Below are 13,415 nucleotides of genomic sequence, written 5' to 3' on the forward strand. Positions count from 1 at the left end.
TGCCCTGTGTTGTAGAACACAGAAGCTTTCAGGCTGTGCTTTGCCCTGAGTGACTCCATTTTACAAAAGAGCAGTTTGCTCTTCTTCGGTGCAGATGAAGAGGTACTTGGTAACTTGTGTGTACCAGATGTCGGACAGACCAAATTTATAGAGGAAAAACAACTCCAGGCTGCACAGAATAGTCATAAGGCATAAACTGATAAATAAATCCTGCTAATAAAAAATTGCCCCTTATAAACTTACCCAGTTGTGGTAGTTGATATATTGTGTCAACTTGAGATGTTGAAAGCTTGGCTGGATCAGCTCAACTCAACTCCAGTTCACATGGGTCCCGCCTTACAGAATGGGAAGGGCCCACCCTGGGGCATGATTGGGCCTGCCCTAGGGTGTGACAGGGCCACCCCAGAGTGATTCACTACCCACCCACTTTCTTGGAGAAGTCTGGGCCTTTGTCGTGCCACTTCGCAGCTGTGCCACTTTGGAGGAGCTGGTCTTCACAGTCAGTATAGAAAGAAAAGAGAGGCTTAATGGATGCTGAAGCTGTTGCTCCTCCTCTGCTCTTCATTGTTTTCTGCCACCATGAACTGCTGCTGTTTGCCTTGGAGCCACCAGAATATGGACTGAAACCTCCATAAACTGTGAGCTAAATAAACCGTTCCTTCCTTCATTTTGGCTGTTGGTATTTTGTTCCAGCAACGAGTAAAATGCAACCAAGACACAAGTTAAATCAGAAGTTATTTTAAGTTACATCAGAAAAAAGCAGGCCCATGAGTTTACTGGACACACTAGACTAATAAATGATGCAAAGCCCTCATTTGAGCTATATAAAAAGAGAAACACCAAACACTGGGGTGTAATGGCACCACACACATCAGACCACTGGTTAGTGCATCACACGGTTGATAGGACATAAACCATGGACTGTGGTTCTTCACCCCCTTATTACAGCTTATTACAGACAGCTAAGTTAGGTAGAAACATTATAGGCAGTCAGACAGGGCTAGTCCTTGAGGGAGGCAGTTCAGAGGATGAGGATATATTGCAACTGAAGGCCAAGCCTCCAGATAAAGATGGCGTGACCAGGCCTGCATGCCTCCTGAGGGAGAGGTAGTATAGTATAACTGGTATCACCGGGTCCAATGAGGTCTACGTAGACAACAATCACCCACGTGGGTGACCAGGACCTCCTGACTCATTTCTTCCTAAAATGGTCCTGGTTCTTTCCATGTATACTTGCTAAGTGACTAGCTTTTCCACGGGACCAACACTACCTAGGCGGCCATACTTGTACTGTAATCTCATTGTTTGATCACAGTGTTGTCCCACGTTGTACCTCATGAATTTTGCACCCACCTGTGATCTTGCTCTATCCAACTTCCTCTGGAAAGTGGGGTCTGTAGCAACCCTCTTGGTCCCCTCTTGTCTCTCAAGATCTGTGTCTCCCAATAAAGTTTTCTTACTCTTAACCTCTGTTGTTCCTTAGAATTCATTCTTGGATTCTGGGGAGTGCAAACGCGGCATACTTGACATCTAGCCGGTTGGCAGTGCTATTTCCCTTGTGTCATCTGGAGCAAGCTGGATCTCTCGCTTGAGGAGGCCCACTTGAACTTCCTGCCATCCAGATTCAGGATTTGAACCAGCTCTGTGTTCTCAACAAGTTCCATGCCTCAGAAGCTCTGCCTGATCCATGATTTTGTCCAGCCACCTCTGGCAACTTCCAGCATCTCTGCAGACTCCCTGCCTTGGTTTTCAGTTCTTCCTCTCTAAATCTTGCAGACACTATTAACCCTTTAACTCATATATTATTGTGTAAAGAGTGACATGTGACTTGAGTGTTAAAGATACTAGTGTTTAAGACTGGGACAACAAAAGAAACCATGATAAATCAGCTCATTACCTCATTGGTACCAAGAGAAATCTGAATATTGAGCCTGACAGTGACAAGGCTGATAAAGTGGAGGTATCTCATGGATTTATTGCTGTTCAATACATTCTGACATTGTAGAAAGACACAAGATTGTCTGGTCTGTGCTATTAGCAAAGCCAGCTCAGGACACTCACTTCCTGCCCAGGGCCTTCAAATCAGCAGAGTACAGTGTTACTATGCTTTTAAAACTGTCAGAATGTCCCACCACAGCCAGCTCAACCTATAGGAGGTTTCATGAGAAATTTTTTTTAAAGTAGTCACTCCACAGTGTGGAATGAGCAGAGAATGAGGCAGAGAAAAGACTTGAACATGGCCTCTGCCAATCTCTGCAGAGTCACCTCTTGCCATTCTGTTACTCTGGATTTCTTTTCTTTTTTTTTAATTGAGAAAGAAGTAGCAATGAGACAGCTTCAAAACAAGTTAGTAGGACAGTTGCAATAATTAACACATTGCATATTGTTGTCTTTGTAGTAGTTATTCACAGTACAAGATGCAGACATGATATCTGTGTGTCATCCTTGTGCAGGGGCCATGCTAATCTTCTCTGTATCGTTCCAATTTTGGATTTCTTTTTTTAATGTTTTTACAATTTAATAGTTTTCTTGATGAACATAGTCATGAGAGTTGTTCAGCAGTATTCAAGTTATAGTTTTTCTGATTAATCGGTAGTCTTCAATAAGTGTAAGAAGTCACTGTATGAAACATCTGTCAAACTAGTAAGACTGCACTGATGCATCCATCATTTTCAGGATTGTTGGTTACCTGGGCATACTTACCCCAAATAACCTTGCCTCTTTGTGTCACAAGGCCCAGCTTGCTCACGTACACCTCAATCACTGTTCCTTTAGTAATAACACCCAAAGTTGTATACAGTGGTGGTTAAGGATTCTTTTTTATACCAAGTATTGGCTGGCAAAAGGTGACTTTCAGTTCTGGATATGTTACATGGGCCTTCTTAAAAGGTAAGCCCACTGGCCTAATGAATCTTACATATTTAGGTGGTTTTCTTGTGAAGCCATCTCCAACAAAGCAGATTTTAGTAACCATCTTCTTCCATGCCTTCTTTTTTCTCTTTCCAGTTCAAATAGCTTTTAATACTTCCATTTCTCCATGGGCAAGAACTTTGGGCAGAGGAACTTCCCATTTTCCTGCCTTTTCTTTCTCTTTTAATTTTTTTTGGCAGAACCAGGGATTGAACTTAGGTCCCTGCACTTGCCAGGCAAGCACTTATTCTACTGAGCTATCTCCCAGGCCCCTTCTTTTCATTTTTGTTTAATCACATGGGAAAGTACTTTTGCACGAGACTGTCCTCTGTCCAGCAGGTAGGCAGGTTCTGCTCCTTGTGGAGTCTTTTCATCATTATTTTGTTTGGTGTTTTTCTTTTCATGCATCTTGATAGTCTTCTGCATGGCACTGTTTGTGGTAGAGCATAGCCTTCAGGCCAATCTTTTTTTTTTTTTTTTGCCTTCTTTGAACATTCATGAGCCTCTTGACTTTCCTTCTTTCTCTTTTGCTCATGGTAATCCAAGTGGTACCCATAGCATTTATGGTGTAATTCAATATTTTCATTCTGTGGCATGATGACAGCTGTAGAGTCACCACAGGCAGCCTCAGCTGTGCAAAGTCCTAACTTTGAGGTCTCCCAGACGCATGAGCTGCCTCTGCACAGCCACAAACCAGAAAGCTTACTCTGGATTTCTGATGCTGGGTTTCAGCAGTTTGAACGTAGCATGTTCTCATTTGCACCTTTGGTGAACCTCCCACTGTTTAGAACCATCTTCCTTTTTTCCATCACAGAATTCCTACTCACTCTTCAGGTCTTATAATCACAGGACTTTGCAGATCCCCTCGATTAGAAAATCTTCCAACCATACACTCACCTAGCATGCACTGATAAGACTCACAGGGCTTAGTAAAATTACTCATACACAGTCAGCCTTCTCTGACTGGCTCCAGCTCTAAGCAGGTTGAGATTGTCTATTTGTTCCCCACAGTTTCACTTATGTTCAACAGTTATGTGTTGTAACAGTTAAGAGAAGGCCGGACCCTGTCTCAAAATGGAAATTAAAAAAAAAATTATGAAAGAAGCTTATCATGAAGAACAGCTGTATCAGCATTGGGGCGTGTTCTAATGGAAACGGCCTGGGGGCCATGCTAATTCCTGGCCTACCTTCACTGCTATTGGAAGAAGAGAAGAATCCCCAGAAACTCATGAGGCAGAGAGTTCTTTTCCTACCTTGGAGTGATCCAGACTGGGGCTTTTGTTTGTTAGAACACCCCTCCACTGCAATATGCTAATCCCATTTACAAAGAAAAAATATACAAGCTATATTTGGAAGACTCAAGTTGTCTCAGAAAAAAACTGCCACGCTTTCTGTCTCTCATGACTTTCACTTTCTTGTGGATATGGAAGTATTGGGTTGGGAACTAACTGTAGGACACAACTAAAACTCTTGTCTTTTTCACCAGAATAATGTGCCAGTTCTTTGTAGCAATGTAATTTCTCTTGGGAGCAGAAATGCTTTGTACCAGATCACGTCCGATCTACACTGAGCAGAACCATCCCTGTTTTCCATTTTTTATATAATTTATAAAGATTAAAGCCATGTTGACTATTTTATAGCCACTGGAGCTAACTAATCCTTCATTGTGTCTGTCTTCCCAGGAAAGAATTAAGAGGAACAGAGAGATTTGGTTCTCTGTAGATGTCTATCTATGCTGTTAGATAATTTTTGAAAAATACACCCGCCCTTTAGTTTGTAGGGGATATAAATTATTTTTATGAAGAAAATAATGAACTGTATAGTTACTTTGACCTGTTAAAAAGATGTGATCAGCAAAAAAACCAGGTAGGTGTTAGCAGATGCTCAAGAAATGATGATAGTTGATTTCCTATTGCTTTGTTTTAACGTTCGGTATCAATTTTATGTTTTTATTCTCTTTAAAATAAAATTTAAAAAGAAGTATCTGGTGACTGAATAATTAATTAAATGAATGGAGAAAAACCTGATACCTGTATTGCAGTATATTAAAAAAAAATTCTCTCAGGCTTTCACAGAGAGCACATTGGCCAAGCAATGGCCGTGACTCATCCACATGGCTGACACTCACAAAAACTTCTAATTCTGTTTCTGCCACTAACTTATTAGTTGTGTGACTTTAAGCAAACTTTATAAATATTGTGAGCCTACTTTGATCTTTAAAATGTTAGTACACTCTGTTCTGTCTACCTATACAGCTGTAATGAGGCTCAGAGGAAAAGGACAGATAGTATTTATTGAGTGCCTACCATGCCAAAATCCTATGCCAAACACTGGTGTTTACACTCTCTCAAAAGAAATAAAAAGAAATCTCTCCTATTTACAACATAATCACACCAAGTAATGCTGACAGTTAATCTTGTCAGTTGATGAGAAAAACCCAGTTCTAGCAGTCTCTGCATGGCTGGTGAGGATGCTTCCAGAGACAGTTGGCATATGGGTCAGTGAGCTGACAGGGGAAATCTGCTGTGAATCCATCATGCAACAGTATGGGGCTTAGATGGGACAAAAGTGGAAGAAAAAGGTAGGGTGCCAGCTCTCTTTCTACTGTTTCATCACCATGAGGTGAGCAGCTTCTTCCGGCACACCCTTCCACCTGGACATTACCTTACTCACAGGCTCAGAAACGTGAAACTAACTGACACTAGGTGAAGCCTCTCAAACTGGGGCCCAAAGCTTTCCTCTTCTGGATTGTTTTTCTCAGGCATTTCGTCAGAATGACGAGAAAGCAAACATCATAGCCAAATAAGAACTTCAGTCTCCATTTCTCTGGTTTTACAGACTCTGCTCTCTTTACCTCTTTCTTGAAGGATCAGTGTCCACCTGAGTACTTTTTCTAGGCATGAGACACTATTACTCATTCTGTGAAACCACCTCTGACTTTCCAAGACAGGCTTTTATGCTCCTGTCTGAGGCTTATGTTCCATTTAAAGTGATATTAAACATTAGATTTCAATTGTTTTCTGACATCCAAGTTTCTTGGGGAAAGGAGCCTGTCTTTCCATTATTGTCACCAGTATCTAGCCTGACTATTAACATTTTATGAATGAGTGTTTGCTAAATGAATAAATTTACTCTACTAGCTTTTTAGCAAATTTGAAAATATAATTAATTTTGATTTAATGTTTATAAATGCTTTATATTTTATTAATATGTACTATAAATTAAATAATAAATTGGTATATAATAGACCTATAAATTAGTATAATAATTAGGACCTCAACCACACTAACTCATATGCCTAAGGTTGCCAAAGTAGCCTTATGAACCTATGACAGCAGCTCTTACCCAATCACAGGGCTCTGATTTTCAGTAAATGTTAAAGATAAATGTTGATGTCTGGTGAATGATTACCCAAAAGAGAATCTGTCAAACCTGAGCCAAGAAAAGGATTCCATCTCCTTTTGGGTTGTATACTTTAGTTTCAACTTCTATATGACAACTTTAGAGAGTAAATGTATTGTTAATAAATAGCAAACTGCTTGGCTAGGGAAGCAGACATAGATTCACATTATTACCATATTCTAGATTATAAGTAATAGAAGAAACAAGATGCAGCTGCATGGGGCTGGGGAGATGGCTCAGTGGAATAAGCGCTTCACTGGCAAGAGCAAGGGCCTGAGTTCAATCCCCGGTTCTGGGAACAAACAAACAAGAAAAGATGCAGCTGCAAATTAATGGTCTACACCACAGCATCGGACTAGGAATATGCTCAGGAAACTAGAACAAGGCTTCAGATTTAGATGAAACTGGCTACTATATACTTAGCACTCAGATTAGAAAGAAATATTTTTAAAATGCTTTGAAGTTATGCAATATATGATCTAAATCCTTCAAGACAACAGCTTGTCAAAATGCTAATCACTAGGAAAGGAGAGATTTTAGTTAATAATACTTCCTTTCACTTGTGCTTATGTGCTTTCGAGAAGAAAATCTGAAATCTATTATTAGCTTTGTATAGTCAACTGATTATGTGTGTTAATGAAAGAGAACACAGAAGTCTGAGCTAATAGATAGAACAGGGACAAACAACGGACTTGATTGAAAGCCAAAGGAGTGGATAATGCAAAAATTACATCTTTGATTCTGGAATAGATGTTGATTCTCTGTAGCACATTTGCCTTCCTAATATAGGCCATTAACTTTCCTAAGAAAGGAGGACTGTGCTATGGAACACTCACCTACCATAAGAGTGAGAGTGCTCTCCGGCTCCTGCGAACCTCTGGCTGGAAGCTGGAACTCTGTCAGTAGCATTCACCACATACATTGATTCTAATATATGGAAATGTTTCATTCCCTTCAGACTCCAGAATACAAGACTCCCAACCTTACGCAGCACTACTGCAGAAAGGAGCTAAGGCAGTAAAGAAGAAAAACTCAGTTCTAGGGGGAAAAAGAGTCACACTATATATGATATTGACCTTTTAAAGAATAGAGACCACTAAAGCATTTGTTATTTTAAAAATTAAACCTTATATGATTAACTAAAATAAAAAGGAAAAATTAATTAGAAATTAGTATACAATATCAGAGTGGCTTTAATGTTGTTGCAAACATGGATTCAACTAATTCATAATTTTCTATGAAAACAGTATATTTCCAATGCAAATAACTATAATCTTCCCATCTGTAACATCGGATAAATCATATAACAAAAATCTACATTAAAAAGACATATCCCTCTCAGAAATTTTATGAAATAACCAATGATAGGTGGGCTGCATGCCTCAGAAAAAGCAATATAGTTAAGACAAAAGATGATCCTGTCTTACTATAAGATGTAAATAGGTTCATAGTAGCTGGAAGAATCTCAATAAAGCAAATTTCATCCAGTTCTTCAATTATTTATTATTTATGAAGCATCTATTATGAATTAGTCTCCATGTTAGACACTGGTGATGTATCTTGAGGCACAGTCCCTGAATTTAAGAAGCTCACAGACAGATGGATAAATATATTTGTGTAACATAACCAATATCAGAGGCATTTGAGGAGTGCTGGGGCCATACACATGGTAGAATTGGTAGACTTAGAGAAGGCTCTGCATAAGTTCAGATGCTGAAGTCTTACCACCAAGGTGGGGCTTTAGGACACAGATGAAGGTAGAATATTCAAGATTTGGGTTAGTGCCCTCATAAAAGGGCACAAGGAGGCTCGTTTTGCTTTCTTACCATGCAGGGACACAGAAAGAATGCTTTCTGCAAGCCAGAAAGTGGGCCCCAGCAACCACGAAACCTGCCAGTGACTTGATGTGGGCTATTAGAATTAAATTTCTGTTGTGCGTTAATGCCCCAGTTTACGGTGTTGTAGTAACCTCAAGAGACTAAGAAGCTACCTTTTGCCAAACGTCATACAAGTATTAAGGTTTATCAGTGGGTTAGATGGGAACCCATTCCAAGCAGACAGAAGACTACACCATGAAACACGGAGCCATGGACTTGGCAAAAAATGTACTTAGGCGTTGATGGCATATTTTGACTGAGGTAAGCAGCAGGATAGAGGCAAACAGAAAGTTAGACCTAAATTACCCAGAACCATGTTGGATGTTCTCTATATGAGAGGTTCCTTAATCAGTGACACGACATAAGTTTTTTAAACAATGGGATGATGTGGTTAGATACATGCTTGAAATAAGCAAAAGCAAAAGCTGTGCTTCTTTAAAAAATAGCCACGTCCTAGGGATGAGGCGCCTCCTTGGCAGGCATTAGTAATGCAGTGGTATCCAGTCTGGTGGCTCCTGATGTGGCCTCCCATCTTGTCTTTTATCTTAAGATTTCATTATTAGAGCTTCTGCTCCATAATTTAGCACCTATTAAAATAAATACTAGTTTTATTGGGGGAGATAGTGATACAAAGAAAATACGTAAGTGATTGACTAAGGTGGTCCTGGGAATATCGGATAAACATGATTTTCAAGCCCTCCACTCTCAATCATATCATCCCAATGAGACCCAGGGACTGGTATGGATCTGCAAGTCACCTTAAGGCCAGGCAAGGTGGCCAGAGTCTTCCTGTCTCCCCAAATAAGGGAACATGGGGCACTCTCTTAATTTCTATCTCTGCGTAACAAGCCACGACGAGCATGCATGTAGTATCTCACAGTCGACACAAGTCAGGAGTCTAGGCAGGGCTGAACTGCAGCCTCTGCTCAAGATCTCACTGGGCTGCAATCCAGGTCATGGTCAGGGCTGCAGTTTCAGCTGCAAGCTCACTGCTGCTGGGAGAATTCACTTCTTTGTGACTATAGAGGTGCTTACCAGGGCTATGAGTCCAAAGCCAGCAACAAGGGGAGAAATGTTGCTGCTTCACATTGCTAATCTCTAGACCTCATTTGAAGGGATCACCTGATTGCTACAGACCCACCAAAGTTAATCTCTCTTTTAATTAAAATCTATGATGAATAAGTATTATTAGTTAATTACATCTGCAAAGTCCTTATACCTTTGCCATAAAACCAAGAATGTGAATTGTGCTCCATCACTTTCCTCATTGCCTAGAAACAAGTTATAGGCCACACATATGCAGCCTAAGTCCTCAAGTAAGGGCATGATAAATTCTGCTGCCAGTGCCAAGTGCGGCGATACAGGCCTATGATCCTGTCTATGCAGAACGAGGAGGATGGCAAGTTTAAAGCCAGTCAGGGCAACTTAGTGAATTCCTGAGAACCAGTCTCAAAATTAAAAAAAAAAATTAAAGGGGTTGGGACTATAGTTCAGTGGCAGAATGACTGGCTATGATTACCCAGGCATGTGTGAGGCCTTGGGTTCAGTTCCCCGGTACTGAAAAAAGAGAAAGTGGCTGCCACAGATGCTGTCAAGAGTTGAGGTTCCTTGAGTCTGGAGCATTAGGAAACAGGGAACAGCTGTTCTGTCTGGTAGGCAGGAAGAATATCCAGAACTTGGGAGAATGTGTGGAACAGGTCTGCCGTAGGCCAACTCTGATGCATAAAAGTGAAGCCTGCTTTTAAGGGAGCAGTGCTGGGCAAGCACACAGGTACCACCCCAGCGTGGGCAGCCACAAAGAACAAGGGAGGAACAGTCTCCAGAAATGGCTCCAGCCACAGAGGATGCGAACAGAACAAACGACTAGCAGCTTGGAAATCGTCTTTTTTTTTTTTTTTTTTTTTTTTTTTGTAGTTTAGGGAAGGGTCTACACAGTGTTCAGGGTCTCAATAACGGAACTTAGGAAAAATGGGGTATACCTATGAATGTCCATTTTGTATCTGTGTATTCGAAGTGGTTGGGATAGATATATAGTTGCATTCTCTTAATGAATAGAATGATTTGTTCTAATGGTGTTTGTAAATAGGATCACAAGTCCGCATCTTGTACAGCAATTAACCACTAAGAAGAATATATGCAGTGTAATATTTGTTGAAACTGTACTTCCGATTTGATTTGAAACTGTCTCATTGCTATCTGTTTATCAATAAAACTTTGAAAAAAAATACTAGATCGGACTCATAGTGACCCGCCATTTACAGCCTCCCAAGAGCTGGGATCACAGGTGTGGGCCACCACGCCCAGTCTCACTTGCCATCTCATGGCACCTGGGGGGTGGGGCCGGCACGGCAGGCCGGGGGATCAAACCCCTGGCCCCAGCGCTGGAAACTGTCTTGACCGGGCAGGGAAGGGATTTATCCGTAGTTCGGACCTGGAAATGTCAATACTCCCCACCTTGAAAAACATTTCTGCCACCTTTTCTCCCTAGTCCTGTATTACATAACAGTCACACATATATCACAGAAATATAGCTGATAAGAAGGGGGACTTTTCAAGCGGTATGAACAACCTGGTAGAGAAAGTCAGGACACAGAAACTATCTAGCAAACTAAAGCAGAGAGGGTATTTAGAGAGGAAATGGATATAGCAGTGAATTTCAAATTGGAAGAAAAATTCCAGCTAAAGCAGTTATATTTTCACACTTATTAACAGAGTAAAAATAAGAGAAAATTGAGTTAATAAAAGTTTAAATGGAAAAAAAACCCACAAATTTTTCAACACAAAACCTCTCTGGAACATAGCCCTCAACTATGCTGTAATTTTAGATGGTTACAGCTTAAGGAATTCTGGCTATCCCCAGCGGTGATACACGTCCAGCGCTGGCTTTGCTGCCCCCCCAGGAGGCAGTACACTGGGGCAGGGAGCTAACAGAAATCCAATCCTGCTTGTGAGCAGGTCGACCTTCTGAGGGTGTACGCTTCCAGCGCTGGCTGGACTCACAGCCCCGGGTTGTTTCACAACTGTACTGACTTTTTGGAATCCAGTTTACGCTTGCTGCCTAGAACTACAGCACTAACAGCAATAAAAAAGAAAATAATAATGGCCCTATTTATTAAGCATTTATGAACCACATTAATTAAGAATCTGTTTTGCTCATGCATTTTTCATTTGGTGGTACTAACTTAATGGAAAAGGGATTTCAAAGAAGAAACTGATATATTTCCATATTTAAATTTCATTCCACTGGAATCTTTCTTTCCCGAGGGCTAAACTGAAGACTGTACTGCCCTAAAGAGGAGAAGGTAGGTTGGCAAGTAGACAGACTTAAAAGATGGACTCCATCCTCAGAGCAATGGGAATTAGGTCTGAAGAACTACCAGCAGAACTGTGAGAGGTCACTCCAAAGAGGAAGGATATAACCAGGTTCTGAGGAATTTTCAAAAGGAAAAGTCTTAATGCAACAAAGAGGAGAAGAATCATTCTACAAGTGTCTTGAATCTTTCTTTCTGGGCTTTGGCCATAGGAGAATATAATCTAAAAATCAGTGTTGAGAGAACAGTCAAAGACAGACTTGGGTTCCACACTGTGTATAGATTCTGGACATGGCCACATCCTGTTAAGCACGGTAGGCAATAGGAAGATCAGAAGGATATGTTTCTGAGCGTGGCTTTGTGAACTATGCATGACACCCAGAAGTCCCTATGATTTCCAGGAGAGGAGGCAGTTGGGCACAAAACCACATGGGCTGGCCTGAGGTCAGCTTGGCAAGAAGAGGCCTGACCTGGCAGCAGAAGATATGGTAGATGAATGGCAGGCCTGACAGGGACTCAGTGGGTTCCCTTTATCCATGGGAGTTTAGCCAGCCAAGAAAAGACAGAAAGGTCTCAGCATAGATATGGATATAAATATATTCCCTGCGAGTCACCCGGGAGAACATCCACACAGTACTGCCCATTTTCTGTGCTGCCCGCAGGCCCAGAGTAGGAGCCATTCATTAGCTAACAAAAGCTAACTCAGATTTTCTCCACTCTGCTCGAATGTCTGGCTTTGGCGGGCTTTGGTTGCTCTCCAAGGATCACTTTGCTTCTAGTTCACAGAAAAACCTAGGAGCTCTCAGTCAGGAAAATGCAAATTGGATCATCGCTCCCCTCCTAACACCTGTCAATGACTTCTCATCTGTCTGAGGACAAAGACTAAAAAGTTGAAGGCAGCTTGCATGATTGGGCCTTTCCTCCCTCTGCGGCCTCCACTCCGACCATTTCTTTCCTTTTTCTCTGAGATGTGGTTTTGTGTTAATGTCTACCAGAGGAATTTTAAAAAATATATGTTATTTCTTTTTTGAAGAATAGTCTTTTCTTCCCACCTTCCTAGCTAACTCTTCTTTGCCTGACCCTAGAGCCTCACCCTTTTTCTAGGCTATTAGTCATCTTCTAGAGATTCTAACAGCACCTGGGACTGTCTGGAATGAGTATGTATTATGTCTACACTGAGTCTGTAGACTTTACATCAACCAGTAGTCTTTTGTGTGTGAGTGTGTGTGTGTGTGTGTGTGTGTGTGTGTGTGTGTATATGGTTGGTTCAGCCCACCCTTGGGCAGGGCTGGCACGGCCTGTGGCACCAGGGATCAAACCGTGGTCCCTGCACATTTGCCTAAGCTTCACTAAGCAGGTACTTTAGACCGCTGAGCTATACTGCCAGGCCATCCACCAGCAGTCTTATATTAACTAATGTGAAGTGAAGTAAGCAGGTCCTGCGTGATCCTGTACACTAACTACATTATCCTTGTATCTAACCAAATAGTTTAATATTTTTAAATGCTAAAAAAATCAACCTTTCTCTGTCGAGCATCATCTAATTTACCTGTATCTGGCCTTGTGTGTGGCATGTAATATATCACAGAGACAGTGGAGAAAAGTCATCAGCACCAGAGGGAGCAGAAAAGAAGTGTAAGAGGCATTTCCTGATCCATGAAGAGCAGGTAAAAATATTTTTTACTATATTGGAATTTAGCATAAAAATGCTTTCATCTTGGAAGCCTAAATCCTGATCTATTTAAAGTACTGAATTTAATAATCAATTATTCAGCAGATACGTTTAACATTTATTTTTAAGGAAGTAAGCCTCAAAATGCAATCATATGTGATTCTCATTACTGCTTAACCTCTCTCTGTCAGATCACCCAGAATCTTAGCTTGGGTTTGAAGATGCTTTCAGCAGCTCAGTATT

General features: G+C 41.1%; 1 protein-coding gene and 1 non-coding gene across 6 annotated transcripts in view; both read right to left on the reverse strand.

Moving 5' to 3' along the window:
- Anks1b (ankyrin repeat and sterile alpha motif domain containing 1B) overlaps positions 1–13,415 on the reverse strand; it is a 1,319,834-nt gene that overhangs the window by 603,630 nt on the left and 702,789 nt on the right. The gene's annotated exons all lie outside the window — the stretch shown is intronic.
- On the reverse strand, positions 2,413–2,517 carry LOC111817425. The gene has a single exon (XR_002821630.1). It is a non-coding gene; the product is annotated as a U6 spliceosomal RNA (small nuclear RNA).

The sequence above is a fragment of the Octodon degus genome, unplaced genomic scaffold (genome assembly GCF_000260255.1).
Source record: "Octodon degus isolate 3935 unplaced genomic scaffold, OctDeg1.0 scaffold00004, whole genome shotgun sequence".
Lineage (NCBI taxonomy): Eukaryota > Metazoa > Chordata > Mammalia > Rodentia > Octodontidae > Octodon > Octodon degus.